The following is a 23,460-nucleotide window of genomic DNA, read 5'->3' as shown; positions in this document are numbered from 1 at the left end:
CAGAGCTCTTGCTTCTTTGGTATTGCTCTGTCATCATGACTTGGTGAGGAAGACTCCCTTTTTGGGGTATGTCCAAACTTCACACATAGACATACTCTTTGAAGGGACATGTCTCTTTGGAGACAAGGTGGATTCGGCCTTGGACAGATTCAAGGACAGGAGGGCCACTGCTAGGTAAATGAGTCTCTCTCTGACCCCATGACAGCAGCATTCCACCTAATGCACCTTCCAAGGCTACGGCAGGGGCTGTCAGCCATGTCCATTTTCCCCTAGCCACCATGGCCAGCAGGCTCAGTCCTCTCATTGTTGTGACTTTCACAAACCTTGTGCTGCCCAAAAACAGGGGTCTGCCCAGTCCTCACCCCCCTGCAGCTGCACAGTCAAAGCCCCATTTCCTGTTCCAGCTGGCATCATCTGCACCAATGGCGGGAGATCAGGACAAACAGATGGATACTCCTGATTGTGGGACGGGGTTAAGCCCTCCCCATCCAACAAACCCCTCTGCCACTTCCTCTGTCCCCAGATCAGTTGACTGAGGACCATCTTGCACCCTTTTGACTGGAAACACTGCCCCTTCGGCCAAAGGAGCCATTGAGAGGATGCCAGCATCAAACACAGTGGTGGCTGCTGCTAATCTAAAGTAGTAAAGTAAAGTGGCATGGGGGTTGGGGAATAAAAATAAAATACAATAAAATAACATGAATTACTAGCTGCTCCTGCTGATGCTGCTGGCTGCCTCATTGCTCCCATAGTTCCGGCAGCCAATGGGCCACAAAGCAGTCTCCCCACTCAATCCAGATGCTGCTCTCATGCTATACCTAGCAAGAAAGAAGTGTTGGATTGGCCTGAACAGGCTGGGCTGATGCTCGCTTAGACACAGGGAGCCTGTGCCTTTTCTCCACCTTGCTGTGCAACACAACTAGATTGGAGAAACATAAGTGTGCATGTTGATTTGGTCGTCCTAAGACTGCGGGCCAAATCGACATGCACAGTTACAGTGCCCACCACTTCTCCTCACTGCCATGGCCGGGCCTGCCCTAGACTCCACCTGCTTCCCAGCTCAGACAGTGATAAAATAATAATAACATTCTTTTATTATGAAATTATTTATTATCTGCTGCTCTGAGCAATGGGGTGACGGTCCTCCACCATTACGGAGGAGCCGCCCCTGATCAGATGTAGTTCTTGGTTGCTATTTCTGCTACTCTGAAGGACGGAGGCTTCCGTCCTGTCTTATATCTGTGCTCCCTAAATCACTTCTTGAAAAAGGAAAAATTCAAGATGTGCACACTGACTCAGGTCTTACTGCCCTCAAACCCTGGAGACTGGACGGTAGTGTTGGACTTGAAGGATGCCTATTTCCACATTCCTGACCTGCCTGCCCACAGATGTTACCTGCGGTTAATGGTGGGTTAGCAGCATTATCAGTTGGCTGTGCTCCCCCTTGGTCTTACCAGTGCCCCATGGGTGTTCACTAAGGTGATGGCCTTGGTTATAGCACATCTGCGGAGGATAGAGTTTTTAGTCTTCCCCTACCTCGACGGTTGGCTGTCAAAGGCGAACTCACCCCAGGCAGTCGTATCCCACCTCCAGACTACTGTGGCCCTTCTTCACTAGCTGGGGCACACTATTAAAGTGCTGAAGTCACACCAGACTCCCTCTCAGGTGCTCCTTTTCATAGGAGCCGTACTGTATAACATGCATTTTCAGACTTATCATGAGGAGCAGCCACTCCAGGATAGTCTTCCAGTTCTGATTCCAATGTTTCAAACTCTACCCTGAATTTTGGTGAGAATGACTCAGAAGCTGCTGGGTCTCATCGCCCCCTGTATCCTCTTGGCAAAACATTCCTGTTGGCATATGCGGGCTCTGCAGTGGGACTTGAGGACCCAGTGGGCACAGCATCAGGGAAATCTCTCCAACCTGATTCAGATATATTTGGAACTGCAAAAAACCTACAGGAGTGGCTCACAGACTACAATTGGGTCAATGGCAGACATCTTTCTCTTCCCCACCCAGAGATCACAGTGGTGATAGATGCGTCACTTGTGGTTTGTGGACACCTGGGAGAGATGGAGATCAGAGGCCTCTGGTCGATTCTCAGATCCACATCAATCTATTGAAACATAGTGATCTGACTGGCATTAAAATCCTTAATTCTTTCCATCAAAGTAAGGCTGAATCAACCACTGTGTGGTATTGCAATATGCAGGGCGGGGTGTGGTCATGGACCCTATGTCAAGAGGCTCTGCATCTAAGAGCATAGCTAGAATGTCGGGACCTATTCCTGGTGGTTCAACATGTGATGGACTCTCTGAACTCCAGAAGACAAGCACAGCCATTGATGCATCACAGATCACGAATAATGTCTCCAACCGAAGGTGAGGCAAGGCCTCTTCTAAGATTGGAGGGAGTCTTGGTAACATCTATTTACCACCGCTGAGAACGCACAATGTCAGCACTTCTGCGCGCTGGAGTTTCCAAGGTGGCTCTTGCTCTGAGGTGCATTTTGTGTCATGTGGAGCAGAGGGTTCCCATACCCCTTTCCACCAATACCGCTCTTGTCCAGAATTCTCAAGAAGATCATACCCAACCAGACCCAAGTCATCTTAGTGGATCCATACTGGGCATGGAGAGTATGGTACCACAAACTTCTACACATGAGCATTTTGTCCTCTAGTCATGCTGCCCATAGGGGGATCTTCAGTCACAGCAACAGGGCAAAGCACTGCACCCAAACCTTTCCATTCTCCACGTTCACGTGTGGAGACGGAGTGGCGAAAGGTGAGGGTGTTTGATCTCCCTCCTGAAGTATAGATCATACTATTCTGGCAACCAAGCGTTCTTCCACTAAAACTATTTACACCTGCTGTTGGGACAAGTTTGTGGCTTGGTGTACATCTGAATCAGTTGATCCTCATCTGAACCCTTGTCTGAAGTTCTTCTATTCATTCTATCCCCGACAAGTCTTTACTTAAGGCACAGTTAAAGGATATCTCTCCACCATTTCCACTTTTCTACAGTTGCCAGATCAACCTTCCCTGTTTAAGTCACTGTTGCGAATACATTCTTTAAAGGTTTACAGCATATATTTTCTCCTATGTCCTTCAGTATACCCTAATGGTACTTGAATTCACTTCTATCTTTACTCATGTGATCCTTTTTTTAGCAGATGCACAGCTTCCATCTAAAGCTCCTAACTCTCAAAACGTTCTTCCTAGTGGCCATAACACCTGCCAGGGAGGGTTAGTGAGTTGTAGGCTCTTCCAGTTAATCCTCCCTACACTTCATTCTTTCCAGAGAAGTTAGTTCTTAGAACTCAAGCATCCTTTTTGCCAAAGGTGATACACCCTTTCACGTTGAGCCGAGCATCACCCTGCCTACCCTCCCCCCCCTAATTCTTGTAAAGAAGCGGAGTGACTTCACCACCTGGATCCAAACAGAACATTATCATTTTATATTGATTGTACAAAAGAGTTCCGGGTGGATGATCAACTCTTTGTTGGGTTTGCAGAGGCTAAGAAAGGGAAGGCAATTCAAAAGAGAAGCACCTCTCAATGGATTATCCTATGCATTAAGATCTGCTATGCAATGGCAATCAAACAGTCCTGTGAGGGCTTAAGAGCTTATTCCACAAGAATTACAGCTGTAACCATTGTGTTGGCTTGAGGAGTACCTATCCTGGACATCTGTCTGCAGCTTTGTGGGCATCACTGCACACTTTTACCAAACACCGACTTGGCATTCTGGTCCAATAAGATGGGCATTTTGCCTGTTCAGTCCTCCAGGACTTCTTAGTTTAACACAGTATGCATCCCTACCTCTGGGGTGAGATTACTTCTAATTCCAAGGTAAGGAACCTGCAGCTAGAAGCCTCTACCAGATGAACAAGTTATTTACCTTTGGTAACACTTTATCTGGTAGAGACTCTGCCTAGCTCCAGATTCCTTTCAGACCTTCTTATCCTCCCTGTTCTGTAAAGTGTCTTCTCATATAAAGATATCCTTTAAAACCTCAATGTTGGCACACTATTCATTCCTCCTCAGCATGGTTCTGTGCTTCTGTTGTGGAAAAACAGTCAAGAACTCAGTCAGCATGCAGGGCACCTATATGCCTATATGGGCACCGTGCATGTAATTTCCAGTGCGGGTTACGTCACATGGAGGCGCACAACACTACTTAACGATGTGCAAGGAAATTTGCTCATAAATGTACAGATCCAGCCTGATGCCTGGGGAATATTCTAAGGTAAGTAATCTGCGGCAAGATAGAGTCTCTAACAGATAGGGCGCTACCGTATGTAAGTAACTTGTTCATGTAGTAAAATGGCCATTTTTGATCAAATTGCCAATGTTTGATAATATGAAAAGCATGTTAAACCTAATAGATCTGGATTTTTATTTTTGTATGCAAAACATGTTTTCATGTTTAATATGGCAAATACATTAGTAGGCCTTCATTATTAATTGTTTGCTGACCTGTCAGGGTCTGTAGGCTAAATTTGTCGTTACTTACTAGCAGGGTCATCTTTAGGAGGGATTTTTAAATTACTTTTCCCAATGACCTTGTGTTTAATGTTCCCACTGACCTTGCACAACTGTAAATTCTTCACTTATTTGTGATTCTATGCACTGTATTTACCTTTGTATGCATTAACGATGGATGCCCTGGCTGATCTCCAGGTAGGCAAAGCCAGGCCTTCTATGCCCACAGGGTTTCTGGTTGACCCTATGGTTGTCAGGAATGAGGCTGCTGGATCCCTTGTCTTTCAGAGGAGAGCAATAGGTGACTCTGTGACAAAGATGATCTGAGAAGTACGTTGGTAGTTCTTGCAGCAGAAGAAGTCAGCCCTCTTTTTACCACATGTTTGTGGGTATCCTTATCCAGTTGGTTAGTTCTGAGTTATTATATTCTGGTCCATCAGCTGAGATGCAACTCAGTGGCCATGTGGTGGCTTCCTGCATGGTAGCACCCAGAAAGGTGGATGTGGATTGGCTGAATTTTCATAGGAGAATGCAACCTTCCCCAGGGGTGTAGGAGACAGTACATTTCTGGGGGGGACAGGGATAACTTTGTATACTTTCCAGTGACCCTATACATCTCGCCTGTAGCGTGAGACCGTACACAAGTTAAACAAATACAAACACATAGTTTTGAAGTGAAATACTGTGAAAGACAGACATGTAGTCACAGTTTGCAAGTATGCTTTATTGGTATTTACATTCACAATATAATTAGACTAATATGAAAAATCATGTTGATTTTTGTATAGTGCTCCTCATAGTTCAATCACACTCAGTTCTGTGATATGCATGGTACACGTTCTTTGCAGCAGGCACATTAACTCTCCGCAATACTTTACAATGAGCTAAAAATTCCACTGGACAAAATTCCATACTCCCACTAGTAGGAACATTAATCAACAGAGTTATCCTGACAGTTGTATTGTTGCCTGAAATCTGCCCAATGCAGAAGGAAGTTCATGTGCTTTTAAACCAAAAATACTTTTTAAACACTGCGCCCCTCACCAAAGTCAAGTCCAGGTGTGGCTGCACCACTCGCACCACCCTAAAGCCAGTCCTGCTCCCAGCAATGGGGCAGGAGAAGCATTTTCAGAATTTGTGCCAGAGCTAATCTCATAGCTATTATATGAGGAAAGAAATCTATGTAAGTGGTGGGGTGTGATACTTCCTACCAAATTCCAGCAAACAAAACACTTTAACATATTTCTTGTAGATGATTTATGGGAGAGTAAACTTCTCCCTGAGAATTTTTTGAAATTTAAGGATCAAATTTCCAAAACGCTGCAAAAGCTTAAAGTTAATTCATGAAATATTCCACTACTTTCATGGTGCACCAGAGAAGCCTGGCCTTTCCTAGGAGTAGATCTCTTTTTTTTCAAATGTCTTAAGTCAAAAATTACTTCCACTATAACAAGGTCATCATTTTTTTAAGGGTGAGCCCCTTCTGCCAAGGAGTACATTCAATATGAGAGTGCCGGAAATTTACCATGGATACTTCAGCCACAGTCATGGGTATCTCTAAAAATCCCCTCTGTTATACAAGGGTCAGCATTTTGCCATTGACACCCCCTATACAATGAGTACAGGCAATCTTATGACAAAAGTTACCTCAAATATCAGTTCCAAAATTTTGCTATGGATCCACCCCATTTACTAAGAATTACCTGCATCATGTCAGGTCCTTCGGCCAGATGTGGTGGCGCGTGTTCTGTGTCCCTGCTAGTGGGTATGACTGAGTTAGCGGCTTTCTCAGTTAGACAGTTCGAGTCCCCATTGTCAGGGCCAGCAGTTTGCCATTTGTAGCACCTCCCATCCATATGTCGTTACTGCTGTTAGTGCCCTTGTCCATAAGGCAAGAATAACCTCCAGTATGCCAGACCAGCATCACACCTGAATGCATAGTACGCATGGTGAGAAATGTGCTTGTTTGAATGAAAAGGCAAAGTGAGCAGGTGAAAGTGACAGGTGAGTAAAGTGTCACATGAGTGCAGGGTGAGTGGAGTGCTCGTGTAAGTGCACAGTGAAAAGCGTGAGTGCATGGTGAGTGGTGGGAGTGCAGTGTGATCACCGTGAGTGCAGGGTGAATGGTGTGCTGATGTGACCACAGGTTAAGTGGAGGGAGAATGGCGTGAGTTGATGGCGAGGGACATGTGTGCAGTGTGGTTGCTGAGTGCAAGGTGAGTGGTGTGCTCGTGTCAGAGCAGGGTAAGAGGAGTATGAACAGCGTGAGTGTAGGGTAACAGCGTGAGTGCAGTGTGATCGCTGTGAGTGTAGGCTGAGCAGTGAAAGTAACAAGTGTGTGGAATGTCATGTGCATGAAGGGTAAGCGGTGTGCTCGTGTGAATGCAGGGTAGGAGGAGGGCGAATAGCATGAGTGCATGGTGAGCAGTGTGAATAATGTGAGTGCAGGGTGAGTGTGAAAGTGAAGGGTGAGTGATGAGAATGAGGATTGAGTTGTCTGAATTCAGGATGCATACCCAGACACCCGGAGTAACTCAGAATCGTACTGACGGCTGGCACAGAGCTTCCGATATGTTAAACTATTGCTATTATGGCATCAATCAGGGATGGAAGGCGGAGGAAATAAATAATGTGCTGCTCCTGCAACAAACTTTCACTATCCTGATTAGGGTTGCCAGCTGATCGGATTTCTAATGTTACCCCATGTATTTTGATGTCCCAGTCAGTACAAAATTAAGCAAAATCACCTAAAGTCGGCATTTTTAAGACTTATCTGTGCGTACTTCAAACAGCAAATACAAATAGAAAGCACTTTTAAATGTGTTCTAGGGTTGCATTAATGATCTATGACTAATAATTACAGTTTAGGTTTCGTTAAACAAAAGGAAACAAAGACCTAAAAGTCATGTTACAAATGAACACATACCATTTTATTTACAGGCCAGTATTTTTCTTTTGGAAAGGCAGCATCCCTACTTGTGAGATACCTTTTTCACTAAATGCATTCTTCCACTGTGACAGGAAAAATAAAATACATATGTGAGGAATAGGCAGAGTGTGGACCATAGGGGGTACTGGAACCAGTGAACATAACAAACAAATCTTCCTTAACCAGTTCCAAAGGGATGTAAAAAACCTTTTAACAAGCATTTACAATGCAACGGTTTCGCCTTTGTAAAAGTTAGAGCTATTGGCATTGTAAATGACAAATTTTTTATTTATGTGTTGGTTTTGAAAACAGATAAATAAATGGCATTGCCATTTACAATGCCAATAGCTTAATCTCTCGCAAACAGTAAAAATGATTAATAATAACTAACCTCCTTCTTATCAAAGGACCAAAAACCCTGCCTTAAGTTGCAGTCATTAAAGAACTTGCTGACAATTAGGAGCTCCCTGAGTGATGGTGTGTGTTTTGTAGGCGTGTGTGTGTGTGTGCACGTGTGTATTGCTGACATGCAATGCTCACATTCAATTAGGAGCTCCCTGAGTGATGGTGTGTGTTTTGTAGGCGTGTGTGTGTGTGTGCACGTGTGTATTGCTGACATGCAATGCTCACATTCAATTAGGAGCTCCCTGAGTGATGGTGTGTGTGTTTGTAGGTGTGTGTGCGCGTGTGCATGTGAGTATGCACATGTGCACGGGGGTGTGTGCATGATCATTGTGTGAATGAACGTTCACAAGTGTGTATGAATGTGCGCATGTGAGTGAGTGTGCATATGCATGGATCCACAAGGCATGAAAATGTATGTGCCACTCTAGTTCGTTGGTCTGCAAGGATTTTTTCATCATGCCCTCTGAGGCAATCATGGACCAGAAACAATGTTTACTGCATGTGTGAGTGAAAGCAAGTGAATGTCAGAATGCATATGTTTGTATCTGTGGCAATGTGTTGAAAGTGATGCGTGCATGTGTGAGGGTAAGTGTGTGAAAGAGAGAGATAGTGTGCAAAAGGCCTTGAAGGGCTAGTGTCAATATGCAACAAATGTCAGCAACTCATTCTCCTGCTCATCTATGCAATCATAAACCAAAATGTACGTGTGTGTTCGTGCATGTGCACTCGTGTAAGTGTGTGTCTGTGCGCATTTGTGGAAGAATGCACAAGTGTATTAGAGATTGAATGTGTGAATAATGCGTACACCACTCTAGCTAGGTGGTCTGGCATATTCGGCCTCCCATTAACATACTCACTGAAGCAAACATAAACTAAACCAAATCTTGTGTGTGAGCTGTAGGGTCTGTTTCCCTTGCGAAAATAAGGTGTGAAGCAAATTACCACATGGGAGTCAACCCCGAGCTCCCAAAGTGTCATTGCCTGCAGGGGAATGAAATCAAATCATGATGCCTATTACCCCTGTCCCTAATCTTAAAGTTCCCAGGTCCACTCCATAAGCAATCCATTGTGTCCTTGTTATCGCATTTCCTTAAACCCATTGAGATGGACCGAGCAAACCCAATTACACAGATAATGCCTGCGGTAATGTCAGCTCTGGGGTGGTGTCGAGGGGACTGAAGTGCCAGAAACAAGGCCAGCTCTGCTGCCCCTGGGCCGAGGCACACCTCATCCCTGCTCCCGCGTCACTTTCTCTGCCACATACACACACGTGCACACACAAACAGGGCCACAGAAGCAAGGCGCTCAAACAGCACAACACCAGCATGAACACCCAACATTCACGCAAACACGCACACTCAAATTACACACACTCAAAAGGACGTGTGAGCCCAAAACACAATTACAGGAATACTTCACCGAAGCACACACATACAGCAATCAAACCATGCACGCCTATAACAATACAAACTCCTGTGCATTCGGGGTAGGCACAAAACACAAACAAAAACTTACAAACATATGTAACACAAATCACAGCTATAGAAGCACAACCAATCACTCATACATAATGCATACATTCGACACACACGGAACACTCTTATGTCACATAGACATGTACATATCAAAACGACATGTGCACATACCCAAAACATACATTGAACACAATTATAAACTTTCAAAGGCGCACCAAAGCAGTTTAGCATACAAGACACGTATGGCAAAGCACCAAATACAAACTAAACACACGCACCAAACACACACACACATCTACCAAAAGTAACGAAAACAGGTAACACAAAACCACTGGCCCAGAGCACACTGCGCCCCCCTAGCTCAAAGACAGCTTATGGCTTTGCAACGGAGAGGAACGACTTCCGCAGGTACTAGGGGAGGGGCAGCAGGGTCGGAGATCCGAAAGGACCAGCACAGCAGTATTTATTTGTTTTTATTTAGGGCATTTTTATATAGCGCGGACATTACCCAAAGAAACATTAAACAAGGTGATCTGTTCAACACGAGCGAGAGCAGGGCTATGATGGACTTGAACCTGTGCAACGAGAGGTATAGCTCTGCTGTTTGTGATTCTGCGGAGCGGACGAGAGCAGGCAACACCAACATGAACCAGCACGGACAGTCGAGTGAGCACTAAAGACAATCCAAGAGTGGAGAAGCCACTGCCCTGCCTTGTCCACACTGAGCTTTCACTCCGCATTTGACACTTAACTTCCAGGCCCGCCCGCTGCGCTTGAGTGGGGGCCTCTCCAAAGGGGAGCCCCCACACCGGCGCTGGCACACGCCTCCCAACCGTGTCCTCTGCACTTTAAACAAGTCCCCTGGCAGGTAAAGTGGGCTTCTACAAGGAGCTGGTTAGTCGGAGGAGGGCTTGCCTCGCCCCTGGGAAAGGAAATACACACGGGAGATCTTGAGGAGAGTCCCAGGCAGGAAACACAGACCAAGGGTCTTAAAATTACACACTATCTGTGAGCACCAGAGGAAGATTAGGTCTGTGGAGTACAGTATACTTATGATGTGGGCTAATAGCCAGAGCTGATGACTTTGAAACTAGGGAACCGGGTTCGAGTCTGGCGTCGGGTCAACTCCTGTGATTCTGGGCAAATCACTTAATCTCCCTGTGCCTGCAAAAAATGACTGTGTATTTGTGTAATGTAACTGGTGTTCATGTAAAGCGCTTCAATACCTTCGGGTCGAATTCGCGCTATGTAAAAAACAGAAAAACAGCAAAAATATGGCGTAATTCATGTCAGCCATGAATACAAGAGGGTCCCAGGCACACCGCGTGTCCCTCAATCTACAATAAGGCAACCTCTCCTGTTTCTTAATTAAGTGCTGTCGAAGCACCATGCACACTTTCACAACCACCCCTTGCTGCAGCCCTCCTCGTCGCCCCATCCCTTTGTCTTTCACACCCACACCACTCCAGCCACAAGCAGCCTGGTCACACCCAAGGACCCTCTCAACTTTGCCCTTTTCCACACCCAGGTCCGCAGAACACCCACCTTTACCCACATCTGCTTCCTCCAGACCTAGCCCCAACCACACCACACAGCCCTTCACACACTGAGTTCACATCCTGCTGACACACTCAAATATGCTTCCGGGCACTGCTGAACTAGCCACTGCGTGTTCCCTCTACCCCACACCTGCCTTGCACCCCACCCCACCTCATCCCAAACACTCCACGACTCGCTCATCCGCAACCCCACCCCTTCCTTCCAGTCACCCACCCGGCCCTGCACCCCTCGTGTCAGAAGGCGAGGGGGCTGTGGGGTGAACACAAGGTGTGCTGCGGGAGGCAGGGCTCTGTCCCAGCCGACCAGAGCCCACGGCACAGCGGGGCCCGGCCTGAAACCCCCTGGGTCTTTGGCCCTTTGCTGCCTGGCAGTCCTCGTGGCAGTCCTCCTAATCCGGGAACAATGCATGCAGTGCCGCGGAAAGCTGCCCCCGGAGCGGGGGGTGGCTCCATGCCAATCCCAGGCCTCCCGCGGGCACCACCAGGGCCGGCACGCTGCCAGGCACGGAGCGGCGGACACGGAAGGCGGCGCAGTCGTGAGCCCGAAGAAAGGAAACAACGCAAACTACGAGACAAGCCCCGCAACAGGAGCGGGTGGGGCTCTCCCGCTCACAGTCTCGGTGGAGGCGCCACCCCTGCTCTGTCGCCACGTGGGGGCCCCTTTAGATAAGACCATTGAACTAACACACCTGAAGAAGATTTGTTTAATAAAAGTCCACGAGTTGAGCACAATGTCATCAGTGATAAGGAACCGCCTGCAATTTACAGAATAGGGCAACATGTAAATGTTAGGCTGGGCAAACACTAGGTTGAGTAACAGAATCGGGGTTCAAGATATGGTTGGTGCAAAGATTACGATTTATGTCTGGGTTAAGGGCGAGGGTAGACAGGTTATCAACTCACACCAGCATCTGGTCAAACCTTCAAACAAATGCCTCAAGTCCCCCAGCGTGAATGTTCACAGCACGCGCGGAAGAAAGAGCTCATCAAACATCCGAACCCAACCTGCTGCTCTTCAGAAAGCAACTCGAGGCTCGTCTTGCCCTCACTGCCATCCCCAGTCCCCCAAAACCAATACTTACACCATCATTGGTCTTGCTCTGTGTGGAGACTCACAAACCCAGATATTATTAGTGATATACTGCTTTATTTAAGACAAGTCTGGAACAGAGCAACAGGTCGTTTCGGGATTCGGGGGCGTGTTTGCGTGCTCTCCCCTTCCCATTGGCTGGAAGGTAAAATTCCAGCCAATGGGAAGAGGAGAGGGCGGGACTTAAAAAAAGAACCAGAAACGCCCCCGAATCGCGTCCTGACGGGGAAAGAGTGATTGACAACGATGTCTTCCAATGGCTAGCCTCCATTTATGGAGCTAGCCAATGGAAGAAGGGGCGGTTTCAAGTCCCCACTACTGAGATAACATTAGATTTTGCCCTGCGCGAGCACTGCTGCGCAGTGCTACCGCCAGGGCGAAACCTAAAAACCTGAGAAAAACTTGGGTGTGGTAGAGATAAGACTCCAGACACGGCCCAGACGAGATCACAGCAGCTCAAGCTGCAGCAACCCGGTCTGAGACACACAAGGGGGGAGGGGGAAAAGGAGGTTGGGCTAAAGCCCTTTTAGCCCTATGGGTGTTGCACTCCTGATCACAGGAACTTGGAGGCAGGTCACAGGCCAAGTCAGGGCCATTATATGTAGCATTTCCGCACTAATGGCCCTGCAAATCACTGAATGGAGAGGGGAAATTCTTTTGTCCCCTCGTCCCCCCACCCTTGTCCCCCGTGCCCCCCACTCCAATATCTGGGGGGGTGTATATCCCCTATACTTCCTACGCCCATGACTGCAGTTACATTTAAAAGCTCCTGTCAGTAGATTGTACATTAAAAAACAGATGTAATGAAATTGAAACGGGCTATTATAGATCATGTCCATTAGTTCCATGTTCACATTCCGTATATTTTGGAAGTGATGGAGTTTCGGTCCCCAGATGCAGTACTGATCTTCTGTGACGTTCATCCGGTTTGAACACGGCTGTTGCCCTCATGTGTATCTCTATTAACGTATTTAATGGGGCCAGGGCACAAGTCCTAAAAAAAGAAGTGGGGGGGACGCTGTCACCGGAAGTGGCGTCACGACCGGAAGTGACGTCGCGAAAGGTGACTTGCTCCAGGTCCCAGAGAGGCCAAAGAGTGAAGTGCAGCTGTTTGGCAGGGGGGACGGCGTCCCCCCCCCCCCGGTAAAATAATAAGTGGGGGGACGCCGTCCACCCGCGTGGTACCCCAACTCGAGTCCTGAATGGGGCTCTTAAAACCGTGGTTGCAGCGCTGTCATATTCCTCTGCTCATTTGTTTTCCTCTGACAGTGCACAGTTCGAGCCAGGGCCAGGCTGGCCTGTAGGGAAGTCAGGCAGTGCCACGTGGGCTGGTCCCACAGATCAGTGTTTGGTCTGTTTTTTTAGCACTTTGTGGGCCTGTATTATGGTTTTTTTCTGGGCTGGTTTGTACTGTTGATTTCCTTGATATTAAAACAAAAATTGTCTGCATCAAGTGTAAATTTACGCATTCATCCAAACCTTGCAAAACACTTATACAGCATGTCTTTAGGAGTTCAGAACTGCCTCAATTTGTAAATGTGTGTCACTAATTCACTAGTAGAGGCCACATTTATTTTGGTATCTGGGACTATTTTCTGTCCCACTCCAACCCTGGACTGAAGCATCTGCAGGTTTATTGCGTGAAATATTACAGAGCGTAGGATGTGGAGGACCAGAGGTCTACTGGATGCAAGGTCACCTGTGTTTGGGGTGAACAGGAGTTTGAGCTCTGGGCACACAACACTTCTTGGCTGAGTGCATGTTGAAAGCACTCATTTATGTTGTTATCCTGCAAGTGTCAACTTTCTGGTAACAAGCCGACTTATAGAGCGAACATGGGTACGAAATGAGACATTTCTCGTAGTGCACAACATACCGTTTCGTTGGGTATCTTTGTTATTCTCTATATATTAGATACCCTTGTTTGTCAGCAGTGTACAATGCTGTTCAATCTGTAATCCAGTGGATTACTCCAGTAGTTTGCACCCAAGGGCAAGTAGATGATTGGATAGGCGCTAAATTATCCAGGGTACTTCCCTGTAGGGCACCTTTCCCCATGGTGCTTTGTTTTGTCTAGTGTATTGATGGCTGGTTTCCATTATTGGTGATGTGCATGTCTGCAGGTTCCTTGGCGATTCGTAACCTATACATCTTGGAATGGGTGCTTGCCTTGCATGGGTATGGGTATGCATACATTTTAGGGTCTTTCAGCCTGATTCATCAAGCTTAATTGCGCTCGCAATGGGCCAGATTCTGAGAATCTGGCCCTTTGCGAGTGCAATTTTTGCATTTGGGATTCATCATCCCAAATGCAAAATTCGCTATTAAAGAATTCGCATATTTGCGAGGAATTGCATTTAAGGAATCTCTATTTGAGATTCCTTAAATGCAATTCATGAACCATTTTAAAATACCGAAATCGCTATTTTGGGCCGCTATTTACCGCGAGGTCAAACCTCGTGGTAAATAGCGAAAACTTAGAAAAATGCATTTAAATGCATTTTTCTAAGTTGCATGTTACACACACACATGTCCTTTGGACATGTGTGTGCGCAACACCAATGTAGATTAGATTTCAGGGGTGCTACAGGGTGTCCTTTGGACACCCCTGGCACCCTTGAAATCCCTATCTTATTTGCGATTAGCAAATTGCTATTCGCAAATAAGGAATAACTCCCTATTCATTCCTATGAGCCTTTAGGCCCATAGGAATGAATGGGGAGTTATTCCTTATTTGCGATTAGCAATTTGCTAATCGCAAATAAGGAATGTGTAGGAATCGCATTTCTTTATGCAATTTCTACATGAATCCCGTTTTGCAAGTCCTTAATAGCGATTCCTTACGAATCGCTATTAGGGGCTCGCAAAACGGGAGAATGATGAATCAGGCTGTAAGTGATTAGAATTAGCATATTTTCCTTTGCAGAAATTATGCGAAATGTCCAGAAAATCACTGAAATTATGAAAAATCCCGGCTTTATCCTTTTGCATTATTTCTTTGCACAAAATTTGTCTTTGCATTTGTTTGTGCACGAGAACACATATTACAGTAAAAAAAAGCTACATTGCTCCTGACACAGGCAACAGTAGCTCACTTAGGTTCATTCTCTCTCTTCCTGTGCTCCTGTCATAGGATTTTTACCCAAACAAAATGTCATATATGCGAGGTGGTCTAATCTCAGGCCTATTCGTTTAACAATCATAATGAAAAATGCCAGAAGTCAGGTGAGATTATGCTAGTGTAAAGGAAATTCCACCCTAGCCTAACTGAGAATCAATCGTGGTGTTATTCTAAATATTCTGATTTATGTTATGTTTTTATGTTGTATGTATATATGTTTTGTAGTTTATATGACTCTTTGGTGCTCTTTCTGTTGTGTGGCACTGTAGTGTTTAGATTGTCAGATTACATTATTGCCTTTGTCTTTTAGTTTCTTTTTGTGAATGTCTAGGTGGGGGTGTGTCCTGGATTATCATGGTGTTTGTGATGCAAGTGTCTATGACAGAATAAAAGTCATTGCCCACCTAAGTTATATTAGTATCAGTTAGGACAGAGTCAAATAGTGTGGCGATGGGACTATCTGGCTTTAGGATTACTGTAAATAAACTCCTTGGGAATTGTTCCTGGCTCTGGCATCTCACAAGTGAAACGTGCAGCCTGGTCAGTTCACTAGCCAACAATTAAGGCTTGGATGTGAACAGGGGATAAACTGCATTGGAGAGTTATGACCTAGGGGGTATGGAACCCAGTGAACAAAACAAACAAAGCCTCCTTAACCAGTTTTAAAGGGATGTAGATGGTCTTTTAAAGACCTGTGAAAAAAATCACCCAGTGGAGACCACAGCATCTCAAGCTGCAGCACCTCGGGCTGAGGCACACTAGCTGAGACACACAGGGGTAGTAGGGGGAGCTATGGGCATTGCATGCATGATCATAGGCTACTGGAGGCAGGTCACAAGTGTAGGGCCAATATACATAGCGCTTTTGCACTAATGGCCCTGCGAATCACACAAGGGAGATGGGACATTATTTTGTCCCCTCGTCCCCACACCCTTGTCCTCCATGTGCCCCCACTCCAAAATCTGGGGGGATATATCCCCCGCGTCCCTCACAGTTCCTACGCCCATGACCTTCCCTCCTACAGTGGTTGATTTAAGCCTGATGGCGGAAGGGGAGGGTATTGGATTCTGGTGGTCTAGAAAGGAGCTAAACCAGTAACCAAGTTGTACACTGAACTTGGGTGTGAGTTGGCTGTTCAGTAAGTTAGAGACCCCATTCTTCCCAAAAGGGTGTTGGCAGCAAGAGGCCTCAGCCTGTGTGGAAAACGTGAAGATTTGGGATCCAGTGTGGGGTCGCCTACTGCACCTTATTTGTGTGGTGACCCTGAAAAGGAAGGTGGAGAGTGGTATTACCCTTTCATCAGGAGTCGATGATAATGTCAGTGACCCTTTCCTGCATGGACAATTGAGGTTCTTACTGCAAACTGAGAAAGGATAGGTTTCAGAGAGTGTGCCTGCCCCTATGTGGGGTGAACCAATAATAGGTATAGGAGTTGTAAAAGGTCTAACCAGGTCTGGGTAACCATGAGCAGCCTGTAGGTGCTTTGTCACCCTCCCAAGGGCGGCCAGAAGACTCTGCTAGGAGAATTGGCTTTGGAGATTCTTCAGAGGACGAGAAGGCTGACACATGGTGGGTTTGAGAGCATCAGTGCTGACACTCTTTGCTTTCGGTGTACTGAGGTCTGGTCAACTCCACTCTGTGCAGCCAGTGACCAGAATTGTGTTTCTGATAGAGCCATCTATTTATTTTATTTATTCATTTATTAGATTTGTAAAGCGCGACAGCTACCCCAAAGGGTTTCCCGGCGCTAGAGGAGACAGAAGCAGCAAGGGCACAGACTAATGAGAGGTTATTGATTAAAGAGCCTAGTTTTAATGGCCCTGCGGAAGTGGGCATAACATCTCTCAGCACGAATGTCAAGGGGAAGGGAATTCCAAAGACTGGGCCCTAAGAACGAGAAAGACCTGCCACCCATTCTCGATAGTCTAAACTTGGGCACACAGAATACATTTTGTGAGGCGGAATGGAGAGAGCGAGAAGGGGAGTAGGTTTTGACAAGGGATTGCAAGTATTCAGGAGCATTCCCAGACTTGATCTTGTGCATGTAACTCAATGTTTTGAATTTCATGCAGCTATCGATTTTAAGCCAGTGAAGTTCGCGGAGGCGTTCTGTGATATGGTTGGTTTTATGGCAACCGCAGAGCAAGCGTGCGGCAGCGTTTTGTACTAGTTGAAGACGTCTCGTGACTGCCTTGGTCGCCCCCAGGTAGAGTATGTTACCATAGTCCAACCGAGAGGTTATCAGGGCGTTCATTACGGACCTCTGGGTGTCAAGCGGCAGCATCCAAAAGATTTTCCTCAGCCAGCGTAGAATGGTAAAGCAGGTGGCTGCCACTTTATTGACCTTGCATTGCATAGTAAGCCCCTTGTCAATAATCACCCCCAGGTTACGTACGTGCTCAGAAGGGGATGGAAGTGGACCCATCTCAGATGGCCAATGCCTGGAGCTCCAAAGGTCAAGTTTTTGCCCGAGGACCAAGACTTCCGTCTTCCCTCCATTCAATTTGAGAAGGTTAAGATTCATCCAATCGGATATCTCCCCGAGGCCAGTCTGAAGGAGGGAGGTGGAGGCCTGGTCTGATTAAGTTAGGGAGAAGACGATTTGTGAGTCATCGGCATAGGTGTACAACGTCAACCCGGAACGTTCCGCAATAAGGGCCAAAGGAGTGACGTAAAGATTAAAAAGGAGGGGGCTAAGAATCTAGCCCTGGGGTACACCATGGGGTGATGAAAAGGTTTTGGAGGTAGTAGCATGTGAGAAAATTTGAAAAGTCCGGTCTGTCAAGAAAGATGCCAACCATTCCAAGGCTAACCTACCGATGCCCATGGCGGCAAGGGATCTGAGGAGAATATTGTGGGAAACAGTATCAAAAACAGCACTGAGATCGAGCAATATCAGTACTGCTGTGTCACCTCGATCCAGCAAAGATCGGAGATTTTCCGTAATGCCAAGGAGAGTGGTTTCAGTAGAGAAGCCAGAAAGAAAACCCGACTGGGAGGAATGCAGTAAATTGTTTGTCGCCACAAACTGAGACAGATGCTGATGAATATGCCTCTCCAAAACTTTGGAGAAGGCCGGCAACAGAGAAATAGGACAGAAGTTGGAGAGAACTTTGGGGTCAGCCTTAGGCTTTTTCAGCAATGGGGTGACCATTGTATGCTTCCAACAAGCGGGAACAACGGCAGTTTTGAGAGAATGATTAAGTGTAGTGCAGATCATAGGGAGCTGCGGGGTATCCAATAAACGCAGTATTGGAATAGGCAAGGGATCGGTAGGAGAACCCGATTTCACTATGCGTAGAATCTCGAGAAGGGCTGCGGGGTGAAGATCAGGCCATGAGAAGAGGGGAGCGTAGGAGGGGATAAGAGGATAGTTTAAATCCCTTGGGTTAGCAGGCAATGTGGGAGCGGTAATACTACCGCTTTGGTCAGAGATATCTTGATGGATTTTATTGATTTTTGGGATAAAAAACTGAGCAAGTTCATCACATTTGCTACTGGACAAGGGCGGAGGTTTAGCTGTGGTCTGAGCGCCAGCAAGATTTTTAACCAAGCCAAAGAGTACTTTGGATTGATATGCTGCTCCAGTTATCGTTTTAGTGACATAGTTGGCCCTAGTTAGGGCGCAGGCTTTATGATAGCGCTTCAGTTCGTTTTGTAGTTAAGACCTGCCGTGGGAGAGTAGTACTTTTTCCAAATACGTTCAAGTTTTTTACACTGAGACTTATCCGCTTTTAATGCTTCGTTAAACCAGGGTGCCGGTGTGTTGTGGTTAGCCACCTTCTTATTGGAAAGAGGAAGGCAGATGTCAATAGCCTCAAGGAGCCAGGAATTTGTGATACCTGCTACGGTATCCATATCGATCGACTTAAGAGGATCGGTGGGAAGGTGAGTCGCAAGCATATTATTAAGATAGATAATGTCCAGCTTATTCCAGTTTCTTTTGTTAGCGACTGATGGAACTCTGCAGTGAGGCAATACGTCAATGGGTGAAAACATAAATCTGATGAGATAGTGGTCAGACCAAAGGACGGGTAAGGCAAGAGAACAATGTAGATAAGGAACATTGGAGAAGATAGGGTCCAAGAAGTGACCACAGCTGTGCGTGGGGCCACGATTATGTAGAGTGATATTCATAGCTTCCAAATCGGCGATTAGGTTCCTGCTTATACTATTCTTAGAGTCCTCCAGGTGAACATTAAAGTCACCTACAATCAAAAAATTACTAGAAGTTGTAAGAATAGAAGCTATGTAATCGGAAAGTTATGTCGACCAGGCATTCACAGGGCCAGGAGGGCAGTAGACCAGAAGGCCCGTAAGAGTAACCTTAGGATGAAGGGCAAGTTTAAAACGCGCTGCCTTGCAATTGCTTTTAAATAACGGGATCAAGCTGGCATTGGAAGTTGTTCTTAAATATGATCGCAATGCCACCCCCGATTTTATTGGGTCTGTCGCTCCTAGCAATGGCGTAATTAGAAGGTAGTGCTACCGCTATGTCTGGACCGGCACTTTCATGCAGCCACGTCTCAGTAACAAATAGAGCATCAGGTAGTTCCTCAATTAAAAGATCAAAAATCTCACGCTTGTGTTTGGGTAAGGAGCGGCAATTCAGGCTAAGAAACGTATAAGAAGGATTAGAGGAAGTAGTGGCACACGAAGTGCAGCAGCGACAAAACTGTGGGACATCCAGGGAGAAGGTGCAGTGCGAACAGGACTGTGGAAATGGATCCATCATGTCAAAAATGATACAGCCTTGTATAGATGTAAGTCGTAGCGCATGCAGATTATCTGCCCCGTAGATATACCTCTTTGGCGGAGTTTGACCAGGGGATATGGCCCCTGGACCCGGTAGGGCGCGGGCGGGTGCAGATGGGCATGCCTTTGGCGCGCCCGCTGCGCCCGCCCGCTGCGCGGACGGGAAATGACGGACATTTATGCAGGAAGAGGGCGGGAGGGTCAAATGAGCTAGACCGCAACCCTGCGACTCCCAGCAATATGGCGGCTTACCCCCAAAGCATCCCGCAACAGCGCCTAATCGGCTGCGAGGGATGACAGATGGTGCAAGGGTAAGTGGGCGAGTGCAAATAGCAAATAACAATGATCACAAAGATAAAATGAATTAAAAACAAATCGTAGCTCGCTGCCTAACTTTCCTGCCTTTCTGCCTCAAGAAAGTGCTAAGTGCTTAGTGCTTCATGCCAAATCAGCGCTCGAGGGAAGTAGTGAGATTTAAATACAAGAGAGGGCGGGAGGGTCAAATGAGCTAGACCGCAACCCTGAGACTCCCAGCAATATGGCGGCTTACCCCCAAAGCATCCCGCAACAGCGCCTAATCGGCTGCGAGGGATGACAGATGGTGCAAGGGTAAGTGGGCGAGTGCAAATAGCAAATAACAATGATCACAAAGATAAAATTAATTTAAAACACATCGTGGCTCGCTGCCTAACTTTCCCGGCTTTCCGCCTCAAGAAAGTGCTAAGTGCTTAGTGCTTCGTGCCAAATCAGCGCGCGAGGGAAGTGGCGGTGTTAGAAATGGGAATTTCTGTCTGGCTGAGGCTTGCGCCAAAGCCAGGCAAAAACCACCACTCTAGTCAGGGCAAGGAAGTTACCCACCAAGATAACCTCTGCTCACCCCCTTGGTAGCTTGGCAAGAGCAGTCAGGCTTATCTCAGAGGCGATGTGTAAAGCGTTTGTGCGCGCACCCAGCAACAACCCCCAAGGCCCACCACAAAGGAAACTCCACACAAGGGTATATATAAAAAATAGTCTTTGTATTATACCACCAACATTAGATAATAAACATATACTTGACAATGTGCCAACAGGCACGGGCAGAGTTTACAGGGTATATGTACAAGACAGGGCCACATGGACCACTGTCAGGAATATGCACTTGGTACATAGAATAATAATCACTTTAGCACAAAATAGAACATAAAGCACACAACCAGTAACCACTGGTAACCGGTAAGTACCACCTACGCAACCCTAACCACCTTAGGAAAATGTCACGCAGGGAACCAGGACCTCACTAGCAACACCTGTACTAAGAGAAAACAACCACCTAAGTATCACCATAGATTTAGGGGTAAGAGCATAGGAACATTACACATGATGCATAAACATTCAGAGGTGTAGGGAAGGAAAACACATGATGCATAAACAACACATTCAGAGGAGTAGGAACAAGGCACATGACGCATAAAATATTCAGAGGTGCAGGAAAGAACAATTGCGCATAAATCATATTAGCCACAACCTGTGGCAGTCCCTAGGCCAACTGGCCTCTCTAGGGCTAGGACGCCCTGGGTCCCAAAGTCAGGGGGGCCTAAACGGAGCAGCTACCCACTAAGTGCTGGGCAGCTGTGGAGATAATGAGGGGGCCACGTGGGAGCCTCGCAGGCTCTGAACAAATTACTGGGCCCCCAGGAGCCTCTTGTGGCCTCTTGGCAAATGAGGGGCACGGTGGGAGCGGCCCGCTGCCTTCCGGGGCCGCTCTACCACGGAGAAAGGGTGCCCCCTGAGCCTCTCTGGGCTTGTAGAAATGAAGGTGGCCCTCAAGAGCCTCTCTGGGCTCTAAACAAACAAAGGTGCAGCGTGAGCCTCTCGGGGCTCTGAAAACAAAGGTGCGGCTTGTTGGAGTCCCTCCTGGAGTCTAAAGGAATGCCCCTGTTGGTGGAGCCTTGTGGGCTCTCGAACGGAGATGCCCCTTGACGTTGGAGTGCCCCCTCTGGGGACTCGAAATACACAAATGCCCCCAAGAGCCTTCATGGGCTCTGCAGACAGATGGCCCCTTCGGCGGAGAGTAGGAGCCTCACAGGGCTCGAACAAAGAATGCCCCCAGGTCGTTGGAGCCTCTTAGGCTCAAAACAAATAAATGCCCGGGCCCCCACGGGCCTGTAAGAACAATGGTGCCCCACAACCCACTGAGCAACTGCAGGAGGGGGGGGGCACCGGCAATGTGCCCCGATGCCCCCTCCGCTGGCAATGGTGCCCGGAGCCCTCGTGGGCTTTAACTCTCTCCGTGCTCACTCCCACCCCATCACTCACCAGCTTCTCCGCTTCTGCTGATGGAGGCGGCGACAGCGGGGGCGGTAGCTCCTCTTGGGAGCCTCCGAGGCTCGAAGCAGTTTAGGCGGCAGCAATCTTCTTCCCGCTGGTGTCAGGCGGGACTGGGCACTGGCAGCAGGCGGGGCTCTACCGACCACGGGAGCCCCGCGGACCTCCTCTGCTCACTCTCGGCCTCCTCTCTTTGCCGGGCAGCGACGGGGCTCTCTACCTCGTGAGAGCCTCGCCGAAGACAAGACGCTGCAGGCTCCTTCGCGCTCTGCGCCTGCAGGTCGGGACTTCCGGCCACCTCCTGCCCTCCAGGCAAGGACTTCCGGGTCGCCGCAGGCAGCGCGGCGGCCCGTGTGCAGCTTTACGGCAGCAATCTGGGGCAAGTGCCGGGTGTGCACCGGCTTCTTTGAAATAAATAATAAATCGAGATGGGCACTCGATATTAATGGAAATCGTCCAATAAACAGGACAAATGCCGGGTGGGCACCGGCTGAGAACAAAAGCACTACCAAGCGCTAGGGGGAGAATCATAGCGCTCCCAAGCGCTGCAGGGGAAAGATAAAGTGCTCCCAGGCGCTAGGGCAAGGTCCAGATCCAGCAAAGTTCTTTTAGGCAGGCAGGGGGGCAAGGCTGGGCCAGAGCCAGCTCACTGGGCCTCCAGGCAGGGAGGCAGTCCAAGTGGCGGTCCTCCTGGTGCCCAGCAGCAGCATCCCCCCTCAGATAGGATCCTGGAAGAGAACAAATTGCAAGGGGACACAGCCCCTTTTTATACATTAAAATCCTTTGTCTCAGAGTGCAGGGTGGGGGAGAAACCAGTCGCAACTGGTTTTGGAGTACTTTGTTTTCCCCAGCCACCCTTTCCATTCACCAGGCAGGCTAGGGACATCAGTCGCACCACAGGGGGCGGAGCCAGCATAGTGTGAGGAAAGCCCAGCCCTATTCAGGTCCCAGGTGCACCACTCCCTCACATCACACATGCTAATCTCAACACTCACCACCGGTCAGACTCATCATGACTCATGGAGGCTGGGACCCCAGCCAGCTCCAGCCAATCACACGCCAGCACATTCACACAGACAGGCACACTTCTAGAAGTGGCACTTCCACACTAGACACATTCACGCCGCACACATCATGGCGCAGCATTCAATCTCACGAGTTCGCACATACCAAACTCGAGCCTGCACTCCCCACGCATCAGGGACTAACACGGTCACATACATTCCCCATGTATTCCTATGGGAAGGCAGGCCAGCCTCACTACACGCACGCACTTTACCCTGGGACACAGGGAAAAAGTGCACCAAGCCAGAAATCACAAACGCCAGGTCGCCATCA

Source organism: Lissotriton helveticus, chromosome 3_1, assembly GCF_964261635.1.
Source record: "Lissotriton helveticus chromosome 3_1, aLisHel1.1, whole genome shotgun sequence".
Lineage (NCBI taxonomy): Eukaryota > Metazoa > Chordata > Amphibia > Caudata > Salamandridae > Lissotriton > Lissotriton helveticus.
The sequence above is the reverse complement of the archived record's forward strand: the minus strand, read 5'-3'. Positions refer to the sequence as shown.